The sequence below is a fragment of the Capsicum annuum genome, chromosome 3 (genome assembly GCF_002878395.1).
Source record: "Capsicum annuum cultivar UCD-10X-F1 chromosome 3, UCD10Xv1.1, whole genome shotgun sequence".
Taxonomy (NCBI): Eukaryota; Viridiplantae; Streptophyta; class Magnoliopsida; order Solanales; family Solanaceae; genus Capsicum; species Capsicum annuum.
Window position 1 is genome coordinate 246,035,610 of NC_061113.1, and position 7,478 is coordinate 246,043,087.

Below are 7,478 nucleotides of genomic sequence, written 5' to 3' on the forward strand. Positions count from 1 at the left end.
ATATTTTTCTTGATGAGACATAACAAACTGAGATCTCTCTATTTTCATTATGTTCAGGTTCCTGAACCTCTTTTGAGGTTTTATCAATTGTTATGTCTTGTTGCTCTCCTTAAGTAGCTTCCTCCATATTATGATTATTATGATCATTTGCTCCTCTTCTTTTTCAAGGATTTTTATCTTTGAAACCGATTGGTCTACCACGTTTTAAGTATGGCTTAAACTCATTTGCAGTAGTCAATTGTCCTACCGAGACATTAACTCGAATGGAAGCATTAGCAACTGGAATATGAGATTTTTTAACTCTTATAGGTCAGTAAATGCATCTGACAGTTGATTTGCAATATTTTGCAAATGAATTATCTTTTGAACTTCTAGTTCACATTTATTTGTACGAGGATCTAAGTAGGATAATAATAATGCATTCCAGTCTATTTCCTTTTTTAACTGCTTATTCCCCCCCTAATATTGAATATATTATTTTGTCAAAATTACAATCAGCAAATCTTGTCGTAAATAAATCTCCAGTTATAGGTTTCAAAATATTTTATAATAGAAGGAGATTCATACCCAATATATATTCTCAGCCTTCTTTGAGGACCCATTTTTGTGCATTGTGGTGGAGTAATTGGAACATATACCGCATATCCAAAGACTCTTAGATGGGAAATATTTGGCTCTTGACTAAGAGTCAATTGTAATAGAGAGACTTTATGATAACTTGTGGCCTTTATCCGCACAAGCGCTGCTGCATGCAAAATAGCATGACCCCATATTGAAATGGGAAGTTTTGTTCTTATAAGCATTGGTCTAGCGATTAATTGAAGGCATTTAATCAATGATTCTACTAGACCATTTTGAGTATGAACGTGTGCAACCGGATGTTCAATTGTTATTCAAGTTGACACACAATAATCATTAAAATCCGGGGATGTAAATTCACCCGCATTATCAAGACGAATCGTCTTTATTGTATAATCTGAAAACTGTTCACTTAACTTTATTATTTGAGCAAGTAATCTCACAAATGTCAAATTACGAGTTGATAATAAACACACATGTGACCATTTTGTAAATACATCTATTAAAACCATATAATACTTAAATGGTCCACATGGTGGGTGATGGGCCCACATATATCACCTCATATACGTTCCAAAAATACAGGGGATTCAATTGCCACTTTCATTATTGATGGCCTAATAATTAATCTGCCTTGAGAACATGCAGCACAAGAGAATTCCTTAAATTGAAGAATCTTCTGGCTCTTCAATGAGTGTCCATATGAATTCTCAATTATTTTGCGCATCATATTAGAATCGGGATGGCCTAATCGGTCATGCCAGATAATAAAATTATTTGAATCAGTAAACTTCTGATTTATTATAACATGTGTTTCAACAGTGCTAATACTTGTATAGTATAAGCTGGAAGAAAGAGCAGGTAATTTTTCAAGTATATATATTTATTATCAAACTTTAGTGTAGTAATATAAAGATATTCAATTTTTCCATCATTGGTAGTCTCAATATGATAACCATTTTAACGAATGTCTTTGAACTTAATAAGTGATACAAGTACGATCGTGATTGTGGACCAATACGTAAAGACTCGAGCTCGGGTGGCTGCCCAACCAATGGAACAAGCTTTGAAGTGTAGAGAACAAGTCCCAACACTCCAAAGCCATCCAATATGCACATTCCAAGGCCTCCCTTTTGTCTTGGCTCATTAAGGGCATTCTAGTCATTTTATATTAAGTTGAAACCTAAGCTATAAATAGAACATGGTAGGTCATTTTGTCATAACTTTGATGATATTTTGACAGCTCTAGAGAGAGAGTCTTGCAAGGTAGATTCCTTGTAAACAAGTGTGGATATCACTTGTGTTGATGCTAGTTTTGAAACGTTGGTTGCTTGGGAATCCCATTCCCTTGAGGTCACCGTAGATCTTGGTATTACTTGTATGAATTCTTGGGTATTTGTGTTTAATATACACTTAGGTTCATAGTGTTTGTACATTTGTATGTCAAGTTACCTATTTATCTATCTATTTCATTGTTGTAGTTGTTCATTCTCGGGTTTGGTGTCCCAAAACCGAGATTTTGTGTTCTTCTTATTCTTGTATTTGTGTTGTTAATCTAGTGTGTTGCATCGCTGATTTTAGAGGTGTTGAACACCTTAATATCTTGTTGTTATTGTATTTTCGTTGTTGTTATAGTGAATCCGAGAGTGGTCACCAAAGGGGTCCTTGGTTCTTTCAACTTGTGGACTATTTTAGTGTTTGTTTTGTGCCTCTTTTGTCGATTTTGTATCATTTGATATCAGATCTAAGGCTGGTTGTGTTCCTACACTACCAATCTTTGGCTCTCTAAGTCGAAAAATAAAAAAAAATACGTGTTGAAAAATTGAAAATTCCAAAAAGAAGCAAATCTGTCCATTCTTGTTGTCTTGGTTGAAATTGTGTCTTGTTGTTGTTTTGGCCGAGATTTGTGTCTAGATTTAGGTGTATTTTTGTTGTCTTAGTTGTTTCTTGTGTTAGCTTGTTGTTCTTTAACACCTCTTGAGTCTAAAGTCCAAGATTTGAGCTCTTGTCAAAGTGTTGTTGAAAGGTGGGCGACGAAGAGGTTGTTATTGTTCATATTGTTCTTATTGTTGTTCATATTGTTCTTGAAGTAGTGTTCAACAAAAGCAGTTGTTTGATTTTGAAAAGAGAAGAAAGAGACAAGGCTTTGTGTTTGTCTTGGGAATACTTTCAAGACAACACCAACGTGGTAAAGAAATAAAGGGAATCCAAAAAGCTTAGTTACTAAAAGGGTGACAAACATCTTTCAAGAAAGGCCAAAAGAGGAAAGGGACAAAGACAAGGCAAAAAAGTGTTTTGCTATTTTAGTGCAAGTTGGTGAAAAGATGATTTACACCTTTTGACCTTTAGAAAGAGCGTCCAAAGTCTTGTTTCCTCATTCCAAAACCAAAAATCATCACCCACAAACCAAAATTGAACAACTCAAGTGACAAATATCAAACTTCAACAAAAACAACAACACCAAACAACCAAAAAAAATCGTGGGCCACATCAACAACAAAACTCAAGTCATTGGACATTGATAGTTTCTTTCCTTGTATCTATTGATTTTCTTCTATTGACTCCTACACTAGTTGGCAACTAAGTAACAACCTACTAAGTTGTGAACTAATTTTTGAGTACGTCTTTCGTGTTAACGTTCCTTGTGGTGCTTTGCTCGTTTACAATTCGTCGTTGTTCTTGGTTCAAGTGCGTACAAAACTTTCTTGAGTCTTCCGAACCGAAATCCATTCTAACTCAAGAGTAGACTCATTCCCAAGCACTCACAAGTTGGTAGCCAGCTTACAACACTTGAAGGGCCAAGTGAGGGAGCCGAGTGAAAAGAGTGTGAGAGTATTTTGAACTAACGTTTGCTTGTTCTGTAGGTACATTCAAAAATGGAACCACCACACATGGAACCCAAAACTTACAATTCATAAACCATGGACCATAATGTTTTGAATGCTCTTATGGCTAATCTTGAATCCTTGTCTCGGGATGTGGCTAGAGCAAATGCGAATCTTAATAAGTTGGGAGTGGAAGTGGCCTCTATTAGTGGTAGAATGAAAAGGGTAGAAAGCCAATGGAGTTCTGACCCTCAACTCCTCAAAACACATCCCTAACCATTACCCCCGAAGCTATGCACCAAAGAATGTATCAACCAAATGCTATACCTCAAGCCAACTATTACTCACAAGGCCGAGGCCTTGATAGACCTAGCCATTCCCCATGCCACCAAGTCCCACATGAAGGACTTGGAACCCAAAAACCACCCTTAAATCCGAATCCTCCAAACCAAAATCCCTCAATCCATAGACCTTCTCCACTAAATTCCAATCCACAAAACCAAAGTCCATCAAACCGAGAGCCAAGTAGACCTATATATTCCCCATTGAACAAAGTCCAACAATAAGTACTTGGTACTCGAATGTTACCTCAAAATATAAAGTACCACATTCCAAACCTACTTGACCAAAGGCCTTAACCTTCACAAGTCCAAACACCTCAAGTCCAAAGACCCTACACTCTACTAAATCCAATGTCCCCTCCCCAAGCTACACTAACCCGGAAACACCCTACCCAAGTAGAAAAAGAGAGAGAGTTAGGATCCAAGGAGAATTATTCCAAGCCTAAATATGGAGAGAAAATTAGTGGTGAGATACAAGAAGAATGTAAAGAAAAGAGGGCAAGGGAAAGAGAAACCGCGGGTAGTGAAGTAGAAAAGGAAAAGAAAAATGTGCTTGCCCACAAAGGATCTTTGATACTCACTAACCCATATGCTATCACTTTGCCTAGCATTTATCATTCTTATGTACATATTCAAGTTCATATGCTATCAAAGAAGAATCAACAAGGGGTTCCGCACGATAACATGGGAAATGAGCTAGTGATACCCTTGGCCGAGAGCTCCCAACAAGTGGACTGCCGTGGCATACACCGAGGTATAATTACTATACTCTACACTTTCTTAGGATTGAAATGTTGTGATAAGGATATTAGTATCCAATGTGAAGTAGCTTCGGATTTACATGCATAGTATAGAAAAGTACGAATCTTTCCTTGGTAGTTCTCTTGTTGCATATGTTGGTTATTTTTCTCTTAAGGATAGTTCACTACTTTATCATGTGAGTGATGTGATTCAAAATCCTCAAGTTAGTGTTCATTCTTGTAATATAGGTCATGCTATTTGACATATTCCTTTGAGCTTGTGTGATGCAAATCATGCCACTAGTTTTTCTCAAGGTAATCATATGCTTGGAAAAATTTTGAATAAAGGTGTGCGTGCTCATAACATAAGACTTCTAGGCCACAACTCTTTAGTCTTGGATGATATCCTAGTAAAAGGATTGGTTAATCTCGGCTTATACCCTTGTTTACACTATCCCTTTGATTCCAGAACACTAGTGGGTTGGGAAAGGGGTTGGCTCGGCTTATACTTATATTTTCTTGATTATTATCTTATCCCTATCCTTTATAATGTTCAAACTACGTATTTCATGGTAAAAAAAAGGATTGCAGGTTGTATTTTAAAAGTATACCCCCTCGGCAAGATGTCTTCATACTTGATTCCTTTCTATATTACCTCTTTACCTATAATGATAACCATGTTAATTTTGAATTTGTATTGTGTAGTGATAGGAAGTTTGGTGGCTGGTTTCCTTATTTACATGATGGTGATATGTGGTTGAGGTGGATCTTAAGATCAATAGTGGCACTATATTTGATGAGGTCCATTATAGAGGTAATAAAACAATTGTATCTTATGGTTCCTAAGATAAAGGTAGTCTTACCTTTTGGGTATAGTAAAGCCATTAAGACCATTGTAGTTTCCTTATCTCTTGATATTTGTCAGAGTCACTTCCTTTGTGCTATTCAGGCTAAGCTTTTCATGTCACACACAAAGGACCCGCGGGTATATTCCAAATATGAACAACCTTGGCTTGATGACATATGTGATAGTTTCGAATTGCACTTCTATTTCCTTGATGTTTATCTTAGTCATGTCCTTTGTGAAGCTTGTGGTACGTGCTTCATAATCATAACAAAGGATTGTTGGTTGTATTCCAAAAGTGTACCCCTTTGGCATGTCTATATAATTTGCGGTACTAATCCTAACCCTCCTATCATGAGGATTGTGTGCTTGTTTTCTCTCTCTTTGGTTTTGCAAGGTGCGAATTTGAGGACAAATTCCTTTCAAGCTAGAGAGGATGATACAAGCATGAGAAGTACAAGGATTACAAACTTTTGTTGAAGGTCCAAGTTTTGGATTTGCAAAGTGAATTGAAGACCTTTTGAAGTCTTTTTCAAAGCCTTGTCCAAGCTCGGGAACTACAAAGACTACAAGGTGCATTTATGAAAATGGACGCGTTTGAGCTTGTTGTGAACTCGTCCAAGGGAGTGTACGCCTTGACATATGAGGTCTAGCCTTAGGTGCTCAAAAATACACCCAAGGATGCCCCAAATACACTCCACACCCACCACCCTCATTATGGGCAAAGGAGTCCTTTTGCAACACCTTTTGTAATAGACTATTTAAACATTTTCCTTAGTCTTGTTCCTTAGTTAGATTTTTTTATATCAAAACAGCCCACAAATCGCACAAAACAGTCCACAAGTCGCACAAAACAGTCCACAAGGTACAAGAGACTAAATGGCTACAAGATGACAACTTAAGAACCCAAGATTACTAGGTGTTCAACACCAAAACAACAGCTACACCAGAAGAACAAGATGATAATAATAGGAACGGAACACAAGAACAATGTAACAACAACACACAGCTTTACTAGAAACAACTACGAACTAGTACAATGATTACAGGAACAAAAGTTAGGAAGTGTGACATACAATGTTACAAACAATAAGAACCAAGGTATATATTAAATACCAAGACCCTTAACACTCGTAATATCAACACTAACACTCTATGATGACACAAGAGGGCATCCACCTCTCAAGCACTAAGGTTTCTAACAATGTTTTGCAACACTAGTGATTCCACACTAGTATCACCCTAGTTACGGTTGCTCTCACTCTCTCTAGGGGAGTTTCTTCCATTAACATTAAAAAACTAAGGAACTAAAACCCTACAAGGTTCTATTTATATTACATTGTAAAAATAAGAGACAAAGGATTAAAAGGCCCTTTAATGACTAGTCTTCAAAAATGGGCGCTCATTGAGTGCACCATATGGGCGGTTTTGGGCTTCCTTCAGACTTAGACTTGTGCAGTCTCTCGGCTGTGTTTAACATACTAAAAAAATGTTCATGAACACGATCGTACTTGTATCATCCTCTCCATCTTGAGAGAAATTTGCCCACAAATTCACGACCGCACCTCGTTTAATTTGGCACTTAAAATAAACCACTCAAACCAGTCTGTAAAAATATGAAGATGGCACAAAACAGTCCGCAAAACACATGAGGAACCCGAGAGCTTAATAATATAAGTCTCGGCCAATATCTTTATTTTGAACCTCGACTTTCTCTCCATCTTGAGCCTAGTCTTCAATCTCATCAGAAACATATCCCACATATTTTCATAGCAGCGGGTTCCGTGTGGTTTCCTACGTCTTCTCCTCAATTTATCTTCCATCATATAAGCATCATTGTAGACCCTATGTCCCCCGTGTTTCTTTCTACCATACTCCTCTATATGGACATATCGATTTTAGGGAAGTGAAGTTTCGGTTGAGAGGATTATTTATGTAATGTGGAGCTTCGGTTGTGGCTGGATGGGAGAAAGTTAGCTTCCAAGTCCTTCTTGTTGGACTTGATCAAATTGAAGAGGAAGTGACCTATTTAGGTCTCGGGTTGGAGGGCATTTGGTGGCTTGGTTTATGTCTATGTCACTTGGTGGTGGTCTTGGAGGATTGATCATTTGAGATAAAGTTCGGGAGTAGAAACACGAGAGTTCCTTCG